We start from the raw sequence: 10301 nt of genomic DNA, 5'->3' as shown, positions 1-10301 counted from the left end.
ATTACTAGTCCCGACCTGAACCAGAACTGATCCTGACATTAACCATTACTAGTCCTGACCCGAACCCAAACTTGAATCCAAACATTTAATGACTTAAATGTTCCGAACTCCCCTAAAAACCAGCCGAGTTCCCGCAGTAGTCCTGACTAACATGAGATCTAAGGGAAGCAACATGCACGATCATTTCTGAGCAACACAAAGTAAAAATGTCGTGACAGCTTCCACCTGCACGCTGCTCTGTAACCGTCTGAAGATCTGAGCCATTACTAGTTTCCACCTGCACGCTGCTCTGTAACCGTCTGAACTCCAAAAGCCAGCAGCAAAAATGCAGCTTATCTTTTTTTAATTTAAAAATAAACAAAAATCACATAAATGACCCCATTTATCAGCTAGAAACTGTAAAAAGTGCAAATATTCACTGGATTTTCAGCTTTCTGATCGTCCCTGAGCTGTCCATGTCTGACTTCAGGTTCTGCTGCGAAAACTGACAGAATCTGAGGCTAAAGTGGTGATATTTCACTTTTTTCTGCATGTTTTTATTTTTTAAATCACCAGAAATAAACCAATTGCACTAAACCTACTTCACAAAGATTCTGAGCTCCTCTGTGAAGCCGTGAAGTCATTAATGACTCAGCTGAGAGCAACAGTCATGTGACAAGAGTTTTGGTTTGAAAGCAGGACTTCATGACCCAAACAGAGACATCAGACGTAAGCAGTAAAACATCTATTTTACGAGTATTCAGAGCCACCGAGCTATAATTTCTATGTCAGTAACATGTGAGGGAGAAACGCTGGACGTGTTGATTCTGGGATTGTTAACTGATGAAACAAATCAAATGTTTGTTTTTCCTTCTTCCCTTATTCTATCTGTGACTTCATGTAACAGTGAAGGAAAAATGAAAAACTCCCAGACAGCTGGAGTTTAGAGGGTGAACGGCAGATCTGCACACAAGCTGCTGATATCAGGTCAGTTCAGTGGGACGCAGAAAAACAGTCACATGACCTTCAGATGTCCCGAAACAAAGACAATCAGTCGCTGCTGGTTCGTTCTGTTTGCCGCCCTTGAAAAAGAAAAACACTTCAGAGCCTCATGAGGTCCGTTTTATAGATGTTTATGTCACAGTTCTGTTATTATCTACAAGTTAAAAACCAGGATTATGTGCAGCAGCTTTCCTCTGAAATCTAATCTCACTGAAACCGGGTCACCTTCTGACTGCAGGTACGAACACATGACAGGTGACCCGTCGACACCAACCGGGTCAGCACCGACATACACCACAGCTTACTGCCAGGTGTATCTCCAAAAATGAAGATATTCAAAAGTGTGTAATTGAACAAAATTCTTACTGCAACAGCTGCATTATAGACATACACACACTCACATATATATATATATATATAATGAATGGATGGAACCTATTCTCTATATATAAACTACAAACAAGTAAAAAAAATATGAATAATAGGTTTAAAAATGATGGACAACTGTGACAATAACAGCAAATATCTGTTCAGATTATATTTCTTGCTGATTTAAATATGTTGAATCGATGCAGTTTTACAGTCACACATATTAATTGGTAAAAATACGGATGTTTAAAATGAACATTATTCACAGTTTGTTTTAATTATCAACATGGAAATTCTTCTGGTTTTCTGTGATTGTATTAGACATAATCTGTAATTGAACAAAATCAGGGAGAAATCTGTAAAACGATTTAAACATAGTTTTTAAAAAACACATTTTTTTCTGTTTAAAGTTGTAAAAGACAAATTACATTCATAAAAACTGCTTTTCTACAGTCGGCTTGTTAATCAGCACTTTGTTTTCTGTGATTTTACACAACAGGAAAAACTGTAAAATAACTGTTAAATAAATAAAGGGCTGATAATTTACTGAATTTCTCATCTGGAAAATAATAACACTTGTTGCTGATTTAACTACATAATTTTTTAAAAATAATTTTACTAGTTATTTTCTGTTAAGTGATAATCCAGGGAACATCTGTAAAATAACGGTAAGTTTTTCTTTCTTTCTTTTTTTTTTTAAACAATTAAAACTACTTTAAAAACATTTTATAAACCACAGATTTGTGCTTAATTAAAAAAAAAAATGTAAGTAAAATTAAAAAGAGGTTCATTTTGCAGCCCTCAGTCAAAAAAAACAAACTAAAACTAAACTTGAAGATTCACCATTTTGCAGTTCTTAATAAACGATCTTTCAGTGAACAGCAGATATGTGTACAACACCCTGTTTTTAGCTGAGTGTCGGTAGCATTAATGAAACACTGGACTGTGATGTTATTTATTTTTATGTTTCTGGAGCAACCTCCGGCTGCAGCCCATAAAACGGACGTGGAGCTGATCTGTGGAGTCATGTTGCGTCTCCGGCTGCCCTCAGTGCTGCTGCTGCACTGACACAGCGAATCCTGTCGACTACGGCTCAGCGCTGATCCGCTAAGAAGAGCCGCATCCACACATGAAGACGTGAACCTCAGAGGCCGGTCCTGCATCGCGTTCCACCGGCAGAACAACAACAGACAGTAAATCAGAGCCTTCACGCCCTCGTGTCGGCTTCACTCCTGGGAACACGAGGAATTTCCTGAGAAGGAGCGATGACTTTTCCATACGCTCAGCGGGACACGAGAAAAAGAAGCAACAGCATCAGACGGACAGATGATCCGGACGGAACCGAGGCCGGTTGTTTACAAGCGACTGCAGCGTCGCCAGAGGAAGAACCAACATCTGTCTGAACACCTGAAATGCAGATGTGCTGATTCCCACAACAGACTCCAGAATTACCGTCCACATAAAACACAAGCACTTTGGGTCGAAGCTGAGCCTGGTGCCGATGGGATCGTCCTCTGGGGAGCACGAACGTTCATAGTAAAAGCAGAAGTTTGTTTTAGAGACGTCCTGGTCAAGTTTGTTTTCCCCCTGATCCAATCTGAATCAGTGAATATGGAATAAACTGTAGAAAATAACATTTCAAACAGTTTTTATGGTAATTTTTCAAACATATTACTGCTATTTTACATTTTCTCTGTTGGTTAAATTACAGATAATCTAATTTAAAAAAAAAAATGTTTTAAGGTTTTAGGTTCTATCGTAAGATTTCACTATTTTTACTGAATTTAAATCATTATTTATTACTATAATTATTCCACAGATACACAGAATATCTTCTTAAATAAAAAAAAATTATCAATTTACATATTAACTGTAAAAAAAAATTATATAATAAAAATAACTTTAAAAAGGCCTTAATTGTATAAAAATAAACATCAATTCAATTCAATTCAATTTTAACATCAAAACATCCATATTTTTACAAACAATTATTTGGTTTTAGACAATATTTAATTTCAAAGTTCAACCGTTTTTAGTGTGTTTAAAATCGGAGAAAAAAGAAAACAGGGAATATTTCACAGATATTTGCTGGTATTCTGATTAAACGTTGCGTCTACTGAGTTGATCTCCAGCTCTTATTTTACAGATTTTTCCTGTCTAGTTAAATCACAGGATAAACTATTAATTTACAAGCTGACTGTTAAACAGAAACAATAAAAAAACATTAACCTGTAGAAACAGTATTTCTTTCTTCTACAATGTGCAAAACAACACTATTTTTACTGCACTTAAATCAACTAAAACGTATTTATTTTACACTGACTTGCTGTTGTTTTGACATTTTAACATTTCTGAATGTTTAGCTGATATTTCCTTGTAGTTTGGTTTTCAGCGACTTTCCTCCATTTTCCTGGACACAGTTGAACAACACACATCTAAACTAAATGATCGGATCATATGTTCAACGGTGAAAAGTTCTGCAGCTGCTCCCTGATGCTTTGTTAGTTGGTTGTTGTTGTTTTTTTTAACAAGACAACCGAGTAAACAAAACAAAACAAAATCTGTCAAATACGACTATTTGGCTCAAATCCATTGGAAGCGCTGTGATGGTTCACCAACCAGTAAAAACAACCGAATCTAAACAACAGATAGCGTCGAAGCTAACGGCGCTCACATCCAATAAAACGGCTCACAGCCGCTCGACAACCGGGTTTCAAAGCTCAGGTGCCGCATAAAAGGCAAACAGGTGAATTATGGCGCTTCCAGGCTTCCGTACAACCTCCAAAAGACGTTATAAACCTGCATTTGATGAGTTCAGTTCTCCTCTCTGATGGTCTTTGTGGCCTGGACGACGTCTCGAGGACGTTTCTCTCTTCCTCTACCAGGTGAGCGTTCACTCTTCAACACAGCGAACACCAACACAGGATCAATTAAGAAGTGCTCTGATTGGAGCATCTCTGGTAAACAATTAAAAACATCTCTGTGCTGCAGATCACTGCTGCTGCGTCCTCAGAGCTTCATACTACGACCTGACCGTCGGCGGTTTGTGCTGGAGGCGTTGTTTTGTGGGAAAAGTGACCGTTGTGAGTGAACTGTGGACGTACAACAGCTCCCCAACAGCACAGACAACTCCTGATCTAATCTCTGTCCAAATATGCTGATTGTTGTCAAGTTTAATCGTCTGAAACGTTCCAGAGTCACAGTTTGATTGACTTTAATGAGTCTTCTGTCATATCCTGTTTGTGCAAAACACAGATTGTGTTCGACCACAACGTGCCCCACAGCCGACACCAACCTGAAGTTCAACACAAATCAACCGGAAACGACGAGCAGCTCCAAGAAAACTCAGTTTAGACTAAAGTGTCGGTCAGCTGGGATTCTGTGGCGAGCACACTATGAAGTAGAAGGCAGCAGTAACGGGACAACACACAACCTGAATCACAAACCAGAGGTCGATCCAACATCTGCAGCCTTTAATCAACACAAACAGACACAAAATGTACGACACGACCCACAAAACAACCAAAATACAGCAAAACCAGCGACACAAAGGAACAAAACGGCTCCGACTCGTTTAACATTTACCGAGTCGACTCCAAACCGACTGGTTTAAAACAAGTCTTCAGTGTTTCTGCATTTTGTTCAAAAAAACTGGAGTTTAAACTTTACAAAAAGCAGAAATAAATGAATCACGAAAAATCACAAAATCACCACAGAAAGACAGAAAATCATCACAAAATGGCGTAAAACAAAGTGAAGCAAGATCTCAACAAAAACGGCAAATTCACCACAAAGAGAAGCAGAATTACCACAAAAAGATGCCAAACCACCACAGAAAGAGTCAAAACCACCACAAAGAGTCAAAATCACCACAGAAAGAGGCAAAATTATATTAAAAAATGATGAAATATCACCACAAAGGGCAAGAAATGGCCACAAAAAGAGGCAAAACTGCCACAAAGAACAAAAATCATCTGAGAAATGAGGAAAAAATAACCACAAAAAGATGCCAAACCACCACAGAAAGAAGCAAAGTTACTACAAAGACTGAAAATCACCACAAAAAGATACAACATCAACACAAAAACACTCAAAATCACCACATAAAGGTGCAAAAGTATTTGCAAAATGGTGGAAAAATGACAAAAAGGCCCAAAATCACCACAGAAAGACGCAGAATTACCACAAAATGATGTCAAATCACCACAACGGACAAGAAATCACCACGAAAAAGGTTCAAGTTACCACAAAAACACTCAAAAATCAGCAGAAAATGAAGCAGCACCACCCTGAGAACTGATGATCAGGATTCATTTACGCTGACGAGGCGTCTTCTCTGCAACCGCTCCATCACTTAAAGAGTCGACTTCAGTCCATACAGACTTTCTTGCAGCTCGATTAAAAAAATTTCTGTCAATCTTCATCTCAAGGCTCCACCAGAACCAAGAGAAGCTAAAGGCCCTCCAGACGTCTGAGCCTCTGGAGATCAGGGACCAGCGGACGGACTGAAGTAGGGCGTCGGGGATTTTATACTCCAGTTCACCCTCGGCTCCACCAGGACGCTCCGGATCTGACCCAGTTTGCTGCCACTTATGGAGGAGACGTTTAAAGAGCGTCGGAGCGATTCAGCTTCAGCTCTACAGTCTGAAGAACCTCCAACATCTGAGCCGGAGCAGGAACCCAACATCTGGAGGAGGACTCACTTTAGACTGAAGAAGAACAAGCATCAGCATCGATGCAACAAAGGACAGAAGGTTCTACACCCGTTTTCTGTTCAGCTCCACATCTGGACGTCGGAACCGAAGACGACATCACCGGTCAGGAGTCGACCGACTGGTTTCAAAGCTGAAGCCGATCATCAGTGATCAGCGAGGCCGATAAGTGACAACTAAAAATGAAACAACACAAGTCTGCATTCACCTCCAGTGCTGCTGCTGTTTGTGACCAATCAGATCGAGCCGTGAGCGGGACGTTGCCGAGTCAAAGCAGCGCGAAATCAAACTAATTTATGTATCGGTAATTGGTTAGAATAAAATAAAAAACACCAATAATCAGATCTGACCAATAACTGGTCAAATGGAACTGTCTGGTTTTATCTGACTGAACATTTCATTCACCTCCTTGGACCCGAAATGACCAAAACAGGGACAAAAACAACCACGAAGAGACGAACGCCGACCACAACGAAACACTAAACGAACCTCGAGGAGACAAAATGGCAGCAACAAGACGCAAAGGGACTAAAATCAAACACAAACTGACAGAAAGAGACCAAAATGGAACTAAAACAACCATCAGGAGACGTAAAGCGACCACATGGCAGCACAACGTGAGAAAAGGGTCAACACCGATAGTTGGACGGATCGATAACGGGTCGACTCAGCTCCTTGAACAGAAACCAAACTGCATCAGGACACCATGTGACGCCAACAGGGAGTCATGGAGCCTCTTCTACACCAACAGGAGCATTAAATCTAAACCCCTCAGATCTTCTACCTGCATCAGCCAGACTGACTTTAAGTCAAAAAACCAGAGAGAAACACTGAAAAGAAGATTTGGTTGCAACAAGAAATGAGCTGAATGGAAGCATGTGAGCAGCAGCAGCAGACCAGAAGCAGCTTCATCAGTCTGAAAACATCACGTCTTCACCAGAGTCACAGACGTTCCTCAGCTTCGTTTTCATTATGTTTGATTTGTAAAGCAGTCTGGCTGATGCAGAACGGTCCGACTGCACCTCATCATCAACCAGCGTCTCCACAAAAACAGAAGCGCTGAAGTTCTGATGGAGCGTTTGTGGAGAATAAAGATTAAAACGGACAATCCACCGAAAAACTGGCAAAGACGCACATTTAGAACGTTTTCGGTTCGGCAGGTCGCTGCTCGTTGTGGTTTCCCGTATTTTGGTGATGATGGGCCAGTAAGGACCGGTTCCAGTAATCTGGACCAGGTGAGTCGGACCAGCTTCACCTCAGAACCGCCTCAATCACTGACATCTGAGGAACATTTACTGTTCGACATACAAATCCCACAAAAACCGAATGTTTGAGTTTCTTGTCCAGAACTCCTGTGGCCAACAGAAGGACCCTGAATCCTACAGTCAGTTTATGGGTCAGAACCTTCAATCATCTATTAAAATATCAACAGAATGAGGAAGAAAAGGGTCGAACTTGGTGTCAGACTTGTTTTTGATAGGATGCTGGTTACAGAACATCTAGATCTTGCAGTTTGAGGTTGTGCAGCTCACCACCGTTCCACAGCAGCTCCACTGCAGACTGAAGGAGCAAAACCATCTTCAGGTTCATCCCAAACTCAACATGGTCAACTCTGAGCATCGACTGAAGCTCCTCAGATCTTCTACCTCAGGGATCTCCAGCTCTGGTCCTCGTGAGCTCCTGTCCTGCAGGTTTTAGACGTTTCCGTACTGACTCACATTCATGGATCTCCAACAGCTTGTTGGCAAAAGTCTGTTCATGATCCATGAACGTGAGTCAGGTGTGCTGCAGTACGGAAACGTCTGAAACCTGCAGGACAGGAGCTCACGAGGACCAGAGCAGGAGATCCCTGGTGTACCTGCATCAACCAGACTGACTACTGAACAAAAACCTCCAGATTGATCACATTAGTCCAGTGATGTGAGGCTGGTCCACCTGGTAGGAGAGACCTGAGCACTGAGCAGGTGGTGAGACAGCAGACAGACAGACAGACAGGCTGAAGCCAGATTGAAGACAGACAGGTTACTGATAGATAGATAGATAGATAGATAGATAGATAGATAGATAGATAGATAGATAGGTTACTAACAGACAGACAGACGGATGCGGGCCTGCATGTCTGCTGGACGCCTCCTAAACCATCCTGGTCCTGAACCTTGTCCAGCCTGCAGCTCCGCTCTCTCTGAGCCTCCGTCAGCTGGAGCAGCAGCTGAACACGCCCAAAGCTCCGGATCAGCGCCACGCCTCGGCCGTGTCACCCCGCAGCCTCCGGCCTCCGGTCCGCCGGAGAGCCGCCGCCGCCGGCCGGCCGGGGCTCCCCAGCGAACCGGCGCCTCCAGGCCGGACGGAGGAGCCGTGCAGGCCCGAACCGCCGCACAAAGAGCGGATCGGTGCGCGTCTGCAGCCGGATGAAGTGAATGAAAGGCTTCGGCTGTGACCCCCCTCCACCCCCCTCCTTTCTCTGCACATGCACCATTAATTGGCTCCTTAATTAACCGGATCCGCTGCTTTAGCGGCTCCGTTACGGCGCCGCCGCCTCCGTTTTACCCGCACACGGTCTGGCTCCGGAGAGCGACAGAACCGGGCGGAACGAGCCGGGATGAGCTGGAGGGGGATCGGGCTACTTACTGTGCGGATCCAGCGGAGGTTAAGAGGCAGAAAAACCGCAGCCAGCAGCGGGGACGCGGAGCGGGAGGGTCCGCCGGAGGCTCCGGGGGGCGACGGTCTACGCTTGGCCGGGATTAGAGCCGGTTTAGTCCCGGTTTTCACCGACTGCCCTTTTCCCAGATATCCCAGATTTCAGTGATTTCCCTGCTGCCACTGAACCGACAGACTGCGTCAAGCCACCGGCAGGCAGCATGAGCACATCCGGGAGGAGCTTTCACAATAAGACGTGCTCGCTGCTGCAGGAGCTGCTGAACCACAAGAAGAAAAATGAGGAGAAACAGGCTCAACAACACACCTGTTAGACCCCGAATATTTATAAAACATGTAGCTACTGATCAACATCAAGCTTCAAAAACATTTCAAATTATTTTTCTTTTTTTTTTCCTGTTATTTTTTAGTTTGTGATTAGTGAGAATACAGATAAATCAATTTAAATAAATTAAGTAACTCTGGATGCATTTAAGACATGAAACTTTAACATAGAAAAGCACATTTTCCAGTAACATGTACAAAACAGAGAATGTTGATAATGTAGAAGCTGCTTTAGTTCGTCGCAACAAGAAAACGAAGACGTCAAAAACGCACCTTTATGAAGAAGAATATTTCTAAAATTCACATTTATGGATCACCAGTAAATACACAAAAGAAACTTTACCAATTTAGTAAAATATATTAACAGGTAAATTCTACATTCTATCAGGAACAATCAGACATTTGAGTTCATGTGACCCATTTGCATCAGTTGCAGTTATTAAAGTAAGAAGTTTATATTTCTATTTAGTATTTTACTGAAGAACTGTCCCAAACTCGTAATGACAATAATGTAAAAACTTCAAAATGCAGATAAACTACTAGTTTTAAAAATATTTTCAATCAGAATAACAGCCATGTGTCCTGTAACTCACAACTAAAAATCTATAAAAACATAAAAACAAGCAGCAGAAACAATTTGATTTGACAGGTGGATCCTGTTGGGGTCACGACCCTCATGTTGGCAACCCCCTGCTTACATCATCAAAATGAAAAAATGCAGAAATAATTACAATTAATAATAAGGAATTACAAAAATAGTTATATTGAGGAATAAATAGCTTAAATTGCTTTTTTTGTTTATTTATTTTTTTTTTTTTAATCGAGTAAACAGAAATTAAGAGACTACATTTGCTCTTATTTTGAAGCCAACGCTGCCTGAGCCCCGGTGTTCTGCGGTCCGACTTGACGCATGCTCAGTTCCACACCGGATCCCAAAAACTCAGCGGGAGCGCGTATCCATGCCCTGCGCGTTCCCGGTGCCTTGTTTCCTGTCCTGCCCAACCCAGAACCAGCTTCGGCCCATCGCGGCTCGGAGGGTTCGGCTCGGCTCGGTCCGGTTCCGCTCCTATGATCGTACTCCGGTGTTATATTCGGATCCGTGTCACCCTTCAGGCCACCTGGTCCAGTTTTCACCCGGTTAGTCATCAAACTCTGACCTCTAGTGGTTCCGAGCAGCTGCAGGTTTCGATGCAGCAGAGAAGCTTCAACCAGCTGCAGGTTGATTCAGCAGAACGCAGCAGAACCTGTTCACATCTGAAT

At 42.5% G+C, this 10301-nt stretch overlaps 1 protein-coding gene across 5 annotated transcripts in view; it reads right to left on the bottom strand.

The window, feature by feature from the left end:
- Window positions 1-8905, bottom strand: part of raph1a (Ras association (RalGDS/AF-6) and pleckstrin homology domains 1a) — an 83069-nt gene extending 74164 nt beyond the window's left edge. For 4 of the 5 annotated variants that reach the window (XM_008302477.1, XM_008302481.1, XM_008302479.1 and 1 more), the window contains exon 1: window positions 8691-8905. The gene's annotated coding sequence lies outside the window, so the exon portion shown is untranslated. Of the gene's footprint in view, window positions 1-8151; window positions 8228-8690 lie in introns of those variants that run through there. The other variant, XM_008302478.1, reaches the window with a different exon arrangement.
- Between the last annotated feature and the right edge of the window lie 1396 nt (window positions 8906-10301).

This window comes from Stegastes partitus, unplaced genomic scaffold (genome assembly GCF_000690725.1).
Source record: "Stegastes partitus isolate 25-593 unplaced genomic scaffold, Stegastes_partitus-1.0.2 Scaffold1821, whole genome shotgun sequence".
NCBI lineage: Eukaryota > Metazoa > Chordata > Actinopteri > Pomacentridae > Stegastes > Stegastes partitus.
Note: the sequence above shows the minus strand (reverse complement) of the source record. Positions and strands in the feature narration are given on the sequence as shown.